General features: G+C 40.3%; 1 long non-coding RNA gene across 1 annotated transcript in view; it reads left to right on the top strand.

Moving 5' to 3' along the window:
* LOC149775996 (uncharacterized) overlaps window positions 1–14506 on the top strand; it is a 35499-nt gene that overhangs the window by 860 nt on the left and 20133 nt on the right. The window contains exon 1 of the long non-coding RNA XR_016416062.1: window positions 1–1296. This exon is cut by the window's left edge and continues 860 nt beyond it. This is a non-coding gene — a long non-coding RNA (uncharacterized LOC149775996). The remainder of the gene's footprint in view (window positions 1297–14506) is intronic.

Below are 14506 nucleotides of genomic sequence, written 5' to 3'. Positions count from 1 at the left end.
AGTGTGGCAGTTTATAGTGATGTCTAGCACTGGGGCATCGTGCCGCAGACATGTATCATCATGTCCTACCCAGTCACATTTTATCCTGACAACAGGCTGACCAGTCCTAACACGAACCCCTTAATGCACAGCGCCAAGCGAGGCAGCTGCTAGTACTATTTGTATAAGTCTTTGATATGACTCGGTCTGGATTCAAACCCGCGACCTCCAGCATTCGGGGCAGACGCTCTAACCTTTTAGGTCAGCGGTGCGGTATAAGTGGTTTTATAAGTCATTCAGATGGTAATTTCATATGCTAGCAATAATGAAAATCTGATTGATGAGGTGCGCGAATAGAAAGTAGTATAGTTATATTGGAAATCAAACGAAATAACCTGATTTTTTTAAAAATGGCCACGGCCTATATTGGCATTAGTAATTTGCTTGATAAGTTAATTCCTGGTGTATCCGCAGGATATGATGTTCATCAAAACTAATTTGATATTCTCTTAAAAGTTCGTGTTCTCCTGCTGTATGTACCATTGATAAAACAATATGCTCCTTTAATCTTAGCCGATAAATGTTTTTACAATTAGATTGTCAAGTAGAGTTCACAATATCTACGTATCTCCTGAAAAACTCTCACTCTCATATATATATATATATATATATATATATATATATATATATATATATATATATATATATATATATATATATATATATGCAAAGGATTAAAGCCCGGTTTCAGCCTTTTCTCGAAAATTTTGACATTTATCCGATTAATATTCATCGGACAGTTTGCTATTATCTCTGATTAAAACCCGTTGTGGAGAAACACTGAAAAAGTTCCATGGACGTCTTGGAAACATAGTATGCCATGGGGCGGGTACAGTCGACAATCATTACTATCTTCTTGTCGCTTAAGAAGTTGTAAATCCTCAGTTCATCTCTAAAGATGCCAATGTTCCTTGCCACATGTTACAAGGTCTCATGTCGACGGAAAATGATGAATAATTCATGGATAATGATGAATAATTCATGGATAATGATGAATGTTCATGACAATTATGGACATAAACGTGATTTTATATATTCTGAAGTTAGATTCAGTAGTTCCCAGCGTATAATTAGATTTTGTCATGATCTAATTATATTTTTACGAGGCTGTTTATCTCATAAACTCTTAGTAATGCGGCTTACCATGACCGGATAGAGAGAGAAAAAAAGAAGAAGAAAAAGTTCAAGCTCTTTTGAAAGATGTGTTACTTTGACGGCGTAGATGTGGCAACATATGGGGAATATGGCGATGCGAAGGTACGGGATTCTGTAACGATACAAGCCTCTTCGAGATTCCGACGAAAGGACTAATTTTATTGAAATACTCAAAGTATAAAATTACATCCCAATATCAATCTATATATACTTAAATTACAGATATAAGAGATACATATAAAACTACGATATTCATTCACTTACCAACATCATACATTTGTATAATTTCTGCCTTTTAGGATATGATACAGATAATTAAATATCGAATAAATTCACGATAGCTAAAGAATCTAAAATTCAGTATTTCAGACTAATACCGCAATCATTTAGTAGAAATATATTTTACTGATTTTAATCTAAAATGCCAACATATTAAACTATATTATTTAAAGAGTAGTTTATTTCTAAATTGACTATTACTGAGTATGAAGTTAGTAACGAAAGTCGTTTTTTTATACTTTAATCAATAATATAATTACAAGTAAATATATATAAGTTCTTCAAACAATTAAACTTTCCAATACATTATATTAAAGAATAGTAAAGAAATATTAAAATAATCCAATGTTGCAACGTGCTGATGTTTGATTAACATATTAGCACTAAAAATCCTTATACTATATTTATACTATATGAAAAATTGTACATAGACGATAATCTTACCTGTAATGACACAAGCCTCTTTTAGTTTCTGACCAGTTTCTTAGGACATGGCCAAATATGGAGATAGGTCTAGTTCTTGCGTTTTCGTCTGGGTCTATGTACGTTTGCTAGATCATATCATTTATCCTTCTAGAAGGAATCCTTGGAATTTGTTTTGTTCGTCCATTTCACAACTTACGATTGTATCTAATTTATTCATTTTTTTATTTTATTTTTTTTTTTATTTTTTTTATTATTTTATTAATTTTTTTGCTGACTTATGATACAACGGAACTGTATAGAGAGTTTTGCCTTTGCTCAGAAGGGTGCAATCTTTATTAAATAGCATATAATTGTAATACCGAAATAAATGGATTTAATTTTAATATATTTTAATAGAAAATTACTTTTAATATAATTTATTCAAAAATTACTTTTGCTACAATTTAGAGAAAATTTAAATCGTATTACTTGTACTAAAAAAGTCTGCCCTAATAGTACCATAATGTTAAAAAAAGGTATCCGGTTAAAATTTCTGTCATGCTTGTAGCAAGTACACTTTGTTGCACACTTTTAGCACACAAAAAAAACAACGTGTGTTACTCAGAAGTACATGCCTCTGGATCTAATAAGGGCATGGTAGATATCCTGCTAAAAAGGTACTTTAAATATGTATTTCACAATCAAAAGGGGACCTTTTCGTTCTTTTGTTATTAGAGTTATTATTATTATTATTATTATTATTATTATTATTATTATTATTATTATTGTTGTTGCTGTTGTTGTCGTCGTCGTCATCGTCGTTGTTGTAAAATTAGCAATCTGCAAAGGAAACAGCTAACATGAAAATGTCAAAAATCCAATGTGTCATATGTGATTTGGAACGATAAATCCTTATGTCAGAATGCTCTCCACCGAGTACACATACGCTGAGAAGAACAGTCAGTACCAATAAACAAAGAAATATTATTTTAAGTGAGACAGATATATATATATATATATATATATATATATATATATATATATATATATATATATATATATATATAAAAACACTATGTAGGGTGCATTTGATATGTATAATTCTTCAGAACCTGATCTAAAATAAAGTAAACTAGAGCCTACATGTTGAACCCAAAATCATCACATTCAAAAAAACGTGTGACCTTGGCCTCAAGTTCAAAAGACTTGGTGCGCATGTTGCCTAAATTATTCGTCTTACCTTCATAATTATTACCTTCATAATGATTCATCGAATATATGAACAAAATCCATATAGATGTTAAGGAAATATAAGCAAATTACAAAAACTTGAACCAAAACCTTAACGCAAATAGTCTATACGAACGTGACCCAAAGATTAAAGGTGCGAGAGTGCGTGTCTCAGAATGGTCTTAGCTTGACAATGATTCGTCTCGAGTATGAAGAATACTCATCTATATGTTTAAGAAATATAAACAATTTTTAAAAAAAAGAACTTTAATAAAAATCTGAAGACAGAGTTTCAATGACTGTGTTAATGGCACTAACATTAAACAGGAAAGTATGAATGTCAACAAAAATAGTGTGTTAGCTTCATAATGGTTCATTATAAGTATGAACAAAGCCATCAAGGTGCTTAGCAGCTTTAAACAAATAAAAACACTTTAAGCAAAACCTTAATGTAAACTTTATACAACTGTAACGTTTTCTTCATGGTCATAGGGGTCAGCAAACTTTTCGCAGAATAAAGTATGTTGAATGCCAAGTATGGTGGAAATCTATCAAGGAGTTTAGGAAATAGTAGCAAATGAAACGACTAACAAAGACCTAAACGCAAATTTTCCGTGATCAGAACCCACTGTAAAATGGGCAATTGAGCATGCTATATAATGAATTGTCTTATATTCGTAATTATTCGTACCACGCATGATGTACAGCATCGAAGTAGTTTAGTAACTCTGTGCAAATTAAAAATTGTAACGAAATATTAAAAGTTGACAAAGCAGATTCCGCCGTCGGAAAGGTGAATGCTAAGTCTCGCTTCCCACTAACATGGGCTCGACAATAAAATATACAGTGAAACACTGAAGGGTAAAAACAAGATCAAAGTGACTTTCGTTAGCTGACAATTGTAATATTAACCGTAATTCTACTAAATGCAAAGTTTTGCTCTGTGACTAACAATGAACTGACAGTAGTAAAGTGGGCCACTTTACCGTCAAGGGGAATTAGCATTACAAGACCCCTTGGGCAACTCTAGCGTCAAGGGAAAATTAACATGGAGAAAAATCGTGGGTCAGATTAGCGTCAAGGGAAATTTAACATGGCGAAAAATCGTGGGTCACTCTAGCGACAAAGGGAATTTGACATGGAACTATAGTGTGGGTCTGTCTAGCGACAAGGGGAAATTAACATGGGAATTGAGTTTGGGTTTGTCTAGGGACAAGGAGAATTGAATATGGGATTTTTTTTTTTTAAATTTAAATTTAAATTTAAATTTAAAAAAAGGGGTAGGCAATGGAAAGGCTATCTCTTTTCGAGAAATATGGCTGGCCCTGAAAAGGGCCTTTGGCTTTCTTCTGCTTCTTCTTCTATTTTCTCCATTTTCTCATCCACCACCTAATCTTTCCCAAAATTCCTTTGTTCTTCCTTTTTTCTTTTTCTGGTAACCAGTCTGGGTGACCCATAGCTCTGAATTTCTCTTGTATCTTGATCCAATTGTTGTTGAGTTTGTCAAAGGCCTCTTTTTTCTTTAAGTTTTCTTTCTCCTTTCGTTCTTTATTCCACTTGTCTTTGATCTTTTTCACTTCTTCGTCCATTACTTTTCTCATAAGTTGTTCCGATTTCTTAAGCTGGTCTAGGCCTTTTTTGACAAAGGACCACTCTGTCCATTCCATTACGTCTTCCAAAAAGCACCTGACTTCTATCACATTATCCATGGCTTCCTTTAAGTGACCAATCTTTACATACTCTGGATCTGTAAAGCCTCTTAGTCTTTTTACTTCTTCTTCTATCATCTCTGCCACCAGATCCATGGCTAATTTTAGGTTTGTCACTTGCCTTCTTACAAACTACCTGGTTACTTCATACTTCCATTCTCGTTCAATCCTTTCCACTGCATAACCTCCATCCACCATCCAGTACCAAATGTCTTTCAACTGGTTAAACAATTCTGTTACAGCTACCATCTTCCTTGTATCTTATTCCGTAGAATGGTTTGAACGACGAATACTGTGGGTTCTTATACGAAAAGCGCGGACGTGAAGGAAAACATCCCCCTAAAACATAAAATTGATATTACCTAGATCATGACCTAACATCGTGCAGACGTGAAAGAAAACATCCCTACTTTTCTCATTTCATATAATATACTATCCACATAAGTGAAGCAACAATAAACAAACCCCAAATCTACTATTTACACACGCAAATCATTAAAACAAAATCCATAATCTACTATCCACACAATCTTACGTGAGCGCTTACAAAACCCTAACTATACTCTCCACATACGCTAAGAAACAATAAACAAAATCCATAATCTACTATCCACACAATCGTACGTGAGCGGTTACAAAACCCAAACTATACTCTCCACATACGCTAAGAACAATAAACAAATCCATAATCTAATATCCACACAATCGTACGTGAGCGCTTACAGAACCCTAACTATACTCTTCACATACGCTAAGAAACAATAAACAAATCCATAATCTAATATCCACACAATCGTACGTGAGCGCTTACAGAACCCTAACTATACTCTTCACATACGCTAAGAAACAATAAACAAAATCCATAATCTACTATCCACACAATCGTACGTGAGCGCTTACAGAACCCTAACTATACTCTCCACCTACGCTAAGAAACAATAAAGAAACCCATAATCTACTATTCACACAAACATACCTTAGCTCTTACAAGCACCAACACACAAACACATACCCTCACACTATCTTAAAAAAGAGTTAGTGTTTATATTCACACTACTCTACCTACACATTGGCAAATCGATAGTTATTTCTTTTCTAGAGTATTGGGTAGCCCTTAAAAGGGCTGTTTTTTTGAACTCCAGATGCACCTATCTAATGGTTGCACTTTCCTGGCCTGGCGCCACACACGCATCTTCTTCCCCAGTCTCCTTTCACCTTTCTTCTGGGGAGCGCAGAGGGAGGATGATTCGCTTCAACACCCCAATCCTCTGTCTCGGGAATATTGTACGACATCCTCTCTTCCAGTTTCTTTTCCTCCTCTTCCCTCTGTCTTCTCTCCTCCTCTTCGTTCTTCATTCTTTCCTCTTCTGCTATAGCCTCCGCGGTCAGTTCATTTAACAGGCGCCTGACATATTCCAGATGTATCTGGAGTTCAAGAAGTTTGCTTATTCTGCTATTCATTCTTGTGTTGATCAATCAACAAGGGTAGCTAGACTGCCCAGCGAGTTTCAATTTATAGTGAAAGCGCGGACGTGATGGAAAACATCCCCCTAAAAACATAAAATTGATCTTACCTAGATCATAACCAAAAAACAACAACGCGCGGACCTAAAAGAAACACTCACTCACTTTTTTATTCTACCCATCACTATTTTAAAATATTTTATAAATCACTTCAATTGACTATCCACATACTCAAAGCAATCCAATCTAACCCCTAAATCTACACCTCAAACACCAAATAAAGACATCATTTTAATCTACTATCCACACCAACGTACTTGATCACTTACAAACACACAAACTCACAAACACATACCCTCACATTTTTTAAAAAGAGTTAGTGTTTATTTTCACACTACTCTACCTACACACATTGGCAAATCGATCGTTATTTCTTTTCTAGAGTATTTGGGTAGCCCTGAAAAGGGCTGTTTTTTTTTTGTTTGCTATGGCATTCTTTTTAGTTTCTAAGAATGCGATGTCCTCTGAGGATAGACTTTCTGGCGATAGGTCTGCTTCTTCGGAAAGAGAAGAAGAACTCTTTGGTGTCGATACGACAATCGACAAAGCCTCGGTCAGCTTCAGGTTGCTGCTGCTGCTCTTGTTGTTGTTGCTGCTGCTGTCTCTGAAGTCTGTACTTCTCTGTCCATTCTTCTTTTTCCCTGTTCATTTCTTCTCTGAAGAGCTCTTCTATCAGGTCTTCAGTGACTTTTAACATTCTCACATTCTCTATTTCTTCTGGCTTCGGTATCAGACTGTGTCTGACCCTATGCAAATTCACGTAGGCTTCGTTGAGCTTAGCTAGTTTGGAGCACATCTTCTTAGGAGGATGAGTCGACAATGGATGGTTAGACTGGAAACAACCCCGGTTCTTAAAGTCAAAGCGCGGACGTGAAGGAAAACATCCCCACACGGTTTTCGAGCCGCAACGTTCAGTGAGTGTTATGGGAGGGATAGTAAGAAATGAAAGAGCATCAATCCAACATTCTTATAGCTAAACAAAAGACAAAGGCATTTTTTTTTCAAAACACAACATTTTTTATTCAAAAATCACTTAACACTAAACAACAACTCTAACATTTTTAACAATAATCCAACAATATAACATCAAACAATTTTTTCAAAACACAACATTTTTTATTCAAAAATCACTTAACACTAAACAACAACAACTCTATCATTTTTTAACAATAATCCAACACTAAAAGTTTCTCCACTAGGTAAAGAGGGATAACAGTCTTCCATGGTTTCTAGTAATCTAGGATGACTTCTCTCAAACTGTTGATTTCTATGGTATTATCGAATTCTGCATACAGGATGACGTTCACCGTTTCATCAGGGTCTCGGTCTTTAAACTGAATTTCCACACGAATCTGGCCGGATTTTATAGCGTGGAAATGTCCCTCGTCGCTGCCTTGGTCTGGAGTGAAATCGAAAGCCCACAAAGCGTAGCCTCCGTCATAATCATCGTACGTAATACCGTGACTGGTATTGGTTCCTAACTGTCCGGTGGCTTCGTACAGGGACAAGTACGATCTCAAGTAATTCTTCTTGGTAAAGTCAGGTTCGAAAGGTCGGGTACACAAGGTCTTGCCATCGCGACTGACTTCGATTTTGGACACGCCAAAGTGTTGAAAGTAGAAAGGATTTTTTTCGGCAGCTCCGTTGAAGGCTGTATTCTCGACGATACCAACGATCAAACGTTTGGGTAACTGTCCTTGGAACAGATGATCTTCGATCATGGATCGCTGTCCCTTGGGAATGGTGAAGGTTTTCACTTCCACGCGTCGTATGGGATACTTGGCGGTCGTTCTGCTCAACGTCTGACTGATGTCGTTTCCCACTTTAGGTAACACTTCCACACGGCGTACGTAGAGTCTGGCTTCTAGGATTTTGGTTTTGTAACCGTCACTATCAGCCATCAAATGGAAAGCGGCACTGCTACGATTCAGTCTCAGGCGGACATCCACCCCGTTCAGCAAATACTTTTCTTGCAACCACATGTCCAAATGCAAACGATCCATCAGTTCTAAACTTGTGTCGGCTCCCGTGATTCTCTTTCTTCGTTCTAGAAATCCATCATTGTTGTCTTTCTTTTCATCAGTTTCCAATATTTCAAACTTGGTAGGTTCGTCAGCTTCCCATACCACACAGGCATTGAGATGAGTGTTCTTGGCATCTATTCCGTACGTCAAGAGATTTTCCAGGTAGGCACGATAAGGGTAAGTATCCATGCTGCTACTGACCAGTTTGTTATTCAAGTACAAGTCCACTCCACTGAACAAGGAATGCATGAAATTGTTGACGGGAGCTACTGCTTCATCGTCTATAGCACCTCCAGTCTTATCTAGAATTTTGACTTTCAGGTACAAGTAACTGCTATTCAGATCGATGTAATCTTCGGGCTGTCCTTTGATTTCAAACTCGATGGGAGCGGAATCGGTCAATGAGGAGACGGGGTGAAATTCCACCCACTGGGATTCTTGCATCGTCATCATCGTGGGGGGCATGGCAAACAGATCCAGTTCCGTCTTGGAACAAGCGCAAGATTCTCGGTGCATCATTTTTTTGTCTCTTTTCTCAATAATCGAAAACGTCTAAGTCTCGAACGGTTCTTCTTTTCTTGGCCTTTCTAGCTTGAAGTCTGGTGAAAGGGTGTTTTCTTCGTCGTCTCTTTCTGCCTTGTCCTTGCTGAATGCCTGACTCGGTAGCGTGCAGGGCATTTATAGGTGTTTCTCGGTGATCCAAAATGTCTTTGCCCGTTTGCAGCAAGACATTTTTGCCTGCCCTCATGAAGGCTTCTTTAGGGTTTTGTTTGTCGATGATGACATTTTGGAGAAATTCTTTGCCTTGCGTCAGTGCCGCATCTTTCAAGGCGTGCAATCCGCGTGTCACCATCGGTTTCAACACCGGGGCCACCGAACGAAAGGCCGATTTTAACATATCTCCTAAACCGTGTCCTCGCTGTCGAGCAACCCCTCGGTACACTGGATACATGACTTACGAATCGTGAGAAAACCGTTTTCGAAAATGGAGTTTCACCGTGACTTTTCCTTTGGTGAATGGAATATTTTGTCCCAAATCTCCTTTTATAGTAATGTTGACCGTGTCCAAATACGACTTACTGAGAGGCAAATAGTGAGGATGTACAAATTCGCGGTGGACGTGGTAAGTGTTTCCACCTTCCTCGTCAGTGTTCGTGGCAGAATCCACTTTGAAAGGAATGACACGCAGTAACGGTACGGAGGTGTGTCCCACCACGTTATACTCCACCACATCGGAGTACACAAACATCAAATTCAGTCCTTGGTTCAATTCTACCGGGGCACGAAATAACTTGCTAAAAGACTCGTTGTCGTAAACGATGGGCAATTCGCTTTTCTTCATCATGCTCATTCTCAGGTTCATGTCTCCGCCCAACATGTCATACAATTCAGGACAAAATAAAATGGACAGGATTTTACTCCGTTCAAATTTCATCACGAAGCGACGAGCTGTTTTGTGGTACTCCATGGTGACACTTTTGTTAACATGCTCCAAAGCTTTCAGAAACACGGCATTAAACCGGGAGGCTATGGTGCTGACCAAATGTTGACCACTAAAATAATAGCCTGGGGAAATGAACAAGTGATAGGTGGTGTACTTTTGTGTACGGGTTTTCTTGTCATATTTGACATTGCTATTCATCCACTGTTGCAATTGTTCGTCATGAACTTCCACATCAAAAAAATTTTGATTGGGAAGGACATTGAGGACTTGGGTCGGGTGAATCATTTCTACTAAAGCCACTTCCCAATGGGCTTCGTGATCTAAGGGGATGGCTTGAGGTAATTTGGCCGTGTAACAGCACAACGTGTTCTTGGGAAACACCTCCATGGAACTGTCACTGGGTAAGGTTAAGTAAAATTGGTTTTAGTGACTCATAATTCCAGAGTTCTGTGGCTGTCCGAGGGGTTAGTGGACGTCAGAGGAATGTCTCTGCCCAAAATGGGGTTCTGGTTGTGGTTGGAGTGGTGACTGGCACTGGCACTGGACACAAGGTTCCCGTGGTTCCCGTTCGAGGTGAATTTCAGGGAGGGATTAGGAAGCAGGTAACCGATGCAACTGCTCAATAAAATGGTCCACAATTGTTTGTCTCCTTGTTGCAAACTCAAATTGGCGATGGCTGCCCCGATGACACAATACACCACGAAGATTTGGCAGAAAAAGACGATTTGCGTTTTAGGCACACGTTCTCCACACCACACCCACAAGGGTTGTTTTTGTAAATCTTGCACAGAAGAACTGGGTGAAGGAGGAGTGGTCGACGTAGCTGCGTCTGCTGTGTGAAAGGGCATGATGGTCACTTCTTTTTATAGTCGATGACTTGCGAAGCGTCGATCCAAGAATCAAAACTGGGTGGATATCCTTTCCAACGTACTTTGACTTCTTTGACACGTCCTTTGCCCACTTTACGGGTTCTGCGTTCGAGAATGCTTTCGATGTCGTACACGTCGTCTTCTTTTTTGGTGACACGTTGTAACTCGGGCAAATAAAACGTTCCTTTGAGCACTTCTCCGTTCATGTCTTCCAATTTATAGACGGCAGGATGACTGCCATGCACTCGTCCAGTGACGCGAAACAATTCAGTCGTCCAGTTAGGTAAGTAACCTTTGTCGAAAGTGCGTTTGGTTTTGCCAATGCGCACCCAATCTCCTACGGCCAACATTCCACTTTTCTCGGGGACAGCCCTCGTCGGGGACGTACCAAACAGACGCTCAAACACCAGCACTTCGTTGTCGGGAGTCACGTCTTGCGGGGCACGTCCGATGCTTCGATGGTAAGATTGGTTGTACGCTTGCACCAGGTGCGGTAAGATGTCGATGTACTTCAGAGTGTGGTGATGCGTAAAATATTTCCACATGCGTTCTTTCAAAGTGCGTTGAAAACGTTCCACGATGCTGGCTTTGGTTTCGGGATTCTCGGTGGTAAAAAAATGAATGTCACGTTTCTTTAATTCTTTTTGGAAAGCTTGGTTCAGAAATTCGGTGCCTTTGTCCGTTTGCCATCGAAGAGGGTGACGACCGCTTTGTTTCAACACTCGTTGCAGGGCTCGCACTAACTCGCTGCTCGATTTGGAAGTCAAGGGCACGACCCAGGCAAATTTGGAAAAGACGTCGATGACACAAAACAAATATTTGTAGCCACGATTGTAGCTGGCCAAATGAGAGACATCGGCTAAATCGGCTTGCCATTGATGATCGATGCCTTCCACTCGGGTGCGACTTCTGGCAAACTTACGTCGAATGGGTTTGTGTAAAGTGTAGGTAGCTTGTTCTTGTAACCATCGTTGCACTTGAGGTAAACGGAGACTTTTCAGTCGCGTTTTGGCAGCACGATACAATTTTTGAACTCCTGCGTAACCTGCAGGATGCGAGGGATCGTAGTAAATGCTGGCTAAGACTTTTTCCATTTTTTTGTGTTGGTTGGTGTGTTAATAAGACACCCACTCTTGGAGGATGCCACTTTTTTTCTCTTTGGGTATTTTCTTGGATTGCAATGCTTTGCGTGTGCGGCCAGCAATAGGTGTCGAAGAGGAGAAGGATGTCTGAGCGGGGGATATCGGTTCTTGTTTCACTTCTGTCTTCACTTCTGTCTTCACTTTCTTTTTCTCTTGTGAGGATGAAGGGGTGGCCATCATCTTTTTAATCCATCCAATTCTGGAGGTAGCTGGTGTTGTTAACTTGCGTACTTTTTCTTGTGGAGTTTGAAACCCTTCCTCTTCTTCTCCTTTTTCTGTCTTGGTCACGGGTACTGGGGGTACTGGTACTGGTACTGGTACTGGTGATGGTGCTGGACTTTTCATCAAGGTCTTAAAATCTTTCAGAGTGGGTAGAGCTGTTTCGTCTAAAGCTTTCTGGTGAAAGAGTTGCAGTCGTTGCAAGAGTTGACCGTACTTTTGCGATTTTTCTGTTTCGGACAAATCTTGGCGATCCATCAAGGACTGCAATTCGTGTTGTAACTGGGACATCTCGCTCAAATGGGGATTGGGAGGTAAATGCGGGGTGTGTTGTTCTTGCCACCGATGGTATTCCATCCATCGTTTGTAAGGCACTAAAGCTAGTTTTCGTCCTTCCATGGGGTTGTCAGGGGTCGATTCTGAGATCTTGGAACTTCCGAGGCCTTTTTATCTTGCTCCCACCAGTCCTCCCAACATGGTTCCCAAGACTCCTTTCAGTATGGGGCCTAACAAGAGAGGTAAAATACCTCCACGTTGCACTAACATCTTCTTTTTTTGACGAATGGGAATTTTCTTTTGAACCATTTGGCGAAGAACGTGACGATGTTTGCCTAAGCATTATTTCTGGTGTTTGGACAAAGGGATCGTGCCTTTCAAAACGTTCAAACAACATTCGCACACGGTATCGATGACCTCTTTGGAGGCTGTTTGAATGAGTTTTTTTCGTAGGGGTGGAGAAGCTTTGGACAGGACAGATAACATGTTTGGCTAAACGTGGTGGCAGTCCTTTCCTTTTCTTTCCTTGGGGTTTTCTGGAGGGTGACATCTTTGAGTCTTCAGGAGCACCAAAAAACACTGATACCCGACTTGGTCACAGGCCTTTTTTATACTGGAACGCGTCGCCACTGATTGTCTTTACGTCGTATCAGTTTGAGGACAGGCATGACACGTCGTGCAGGGGTACGTAACGGACTAAATCGAGCCAGTTCTTGCTTGGACAAATCCAGTAAACTTTGTAACATGCCCGATCTTTCTTGAACTTTGATTTTGGGAGAAGGTACTTTGTGAGCAGCAGCCACTGCCACTAAATTGGAAGGTCCTGCCACTGGGGAAGTTCTTTTGGGGGTCATCAACGGAGAAGTTCTTGGTGTGATCAACGTCTCCAAGTACTCTTCAGTTCTGGGTGTCATTACGGAGAAGTGGACAAACGTGAGGCTGCCGGAGACGCAGTCACCGCCGTGGCAGGTCGTGGTTTGCGAGTGTAAGGTTGCGTCCTGGCCGAAGTGCCTCTCTTGCGACTAGTTTTCTGTGGACTTTTCTTTTTCTGGGGGCTTCTTTTCTTTTTCCGGGGTGGTGGTGGTGGTGTCTGGTCAGAGGAGGGTCGTGCCACTGGAGAAGTTCTCCTTGGGGACCTGGTCTTTTTCTTCTTGTGGTTTCGTTGGACTTTTGTCTTGGGTATAACTTTGGGGGCATTAGGATCCCATCTTAAGAGTGAACGAATGATGACCCCTCCTAGAGTACCGCTCCCTCCAGGTTTCAAAATGATTTGTTTTTTGGTTTGAGTGTCGATGCGGGGATCGGCCAGTTGGACCAAAGCGACTTTGTTTCGATCGAAAAAGCGTTTGGTTTGATGAGGAATCTGAATGATTCCTTGGAGTAATTGACGTGCCGTCACCGTGAACCATCGTAAGACTTCTTTGAGACTAGCTTCTAAGACACGAGCTCGTGTTTGTGGATCTTTTTCTCGACTGATACCATACAAGGCACGAATCAATTTGACGGGAAGATGCGGCTGAAGGGACGTCATGTTCGTACTGGAGTGAGACAGACGAAAAAGGGTCTGAGGTTTTTATAGATTTTTTTATGGGGAGTGAAATGAAGTCGAGGACGGAGACGTGTACAGGACAGGCCCTCCGTCTTGGCACCAGTGGTGAAACAAGTGGGTACGAAATCGCAAATCCTCGGGGGTCGTAGGTTTCAAATCGACGAGTAAATAGGCGTGTGGAGTTTGAGTGGCATCGTCGTACGCCTGAGTCAGCCAAGGCGTTCCTAACTGTTTGGTTAAGACTTGCACTTGCGATTTATCTCGAGGGCTTTTAAACAAGACCACGTAATGCGCATTGAGACTGATGGTGCGATGGGCTTTACTTTGTTGAAACAAATTTTGGGTGATGTAAACGACACTGGCATTACGGTGATGCCCTTTGCGCGTGAACCACAGTTTAATTTCTTCTTCGTCTTCTCCTAACATGTCGTCGAAAATGACCAAATGGGTTAGACGGGAGTCAGAGACGATGCCGTCGTCTTCTTTAGGAATGCCTTCCACAAACACGATGGAATCGCCTTGACTTTCTCGCAAGAGGCTGTACGCCGATTGCCACTCTTTGTAACACCACACGATTCGTTGAGGGGGTCGATCGATCAAATGATGTTTATGTTCGATCAAACGTTTGACGAATTCGGTTTT

This window comes from Sinohyriopsis cumingii, chromosome 18 (assembly GCF_028554795.1).
Source record: "Sinohyriopsis cumingii isolate HCF-2022 chromosome 18, ASM2855479v2, whole genome shotgun sequence".
NCBI classification, from domain to species: Eukaryota; Metazoa; Mollusca; class Bivalvia; order Unionida; family Unionidae; genus Sinohyriopsis; species Sinohyriopsis cumingii.
The sequence above is the reverse complement of the archived record's forward strand: the minus strand, read 5'-3'. Positions and strand labels throughout refer to the sequence as shown.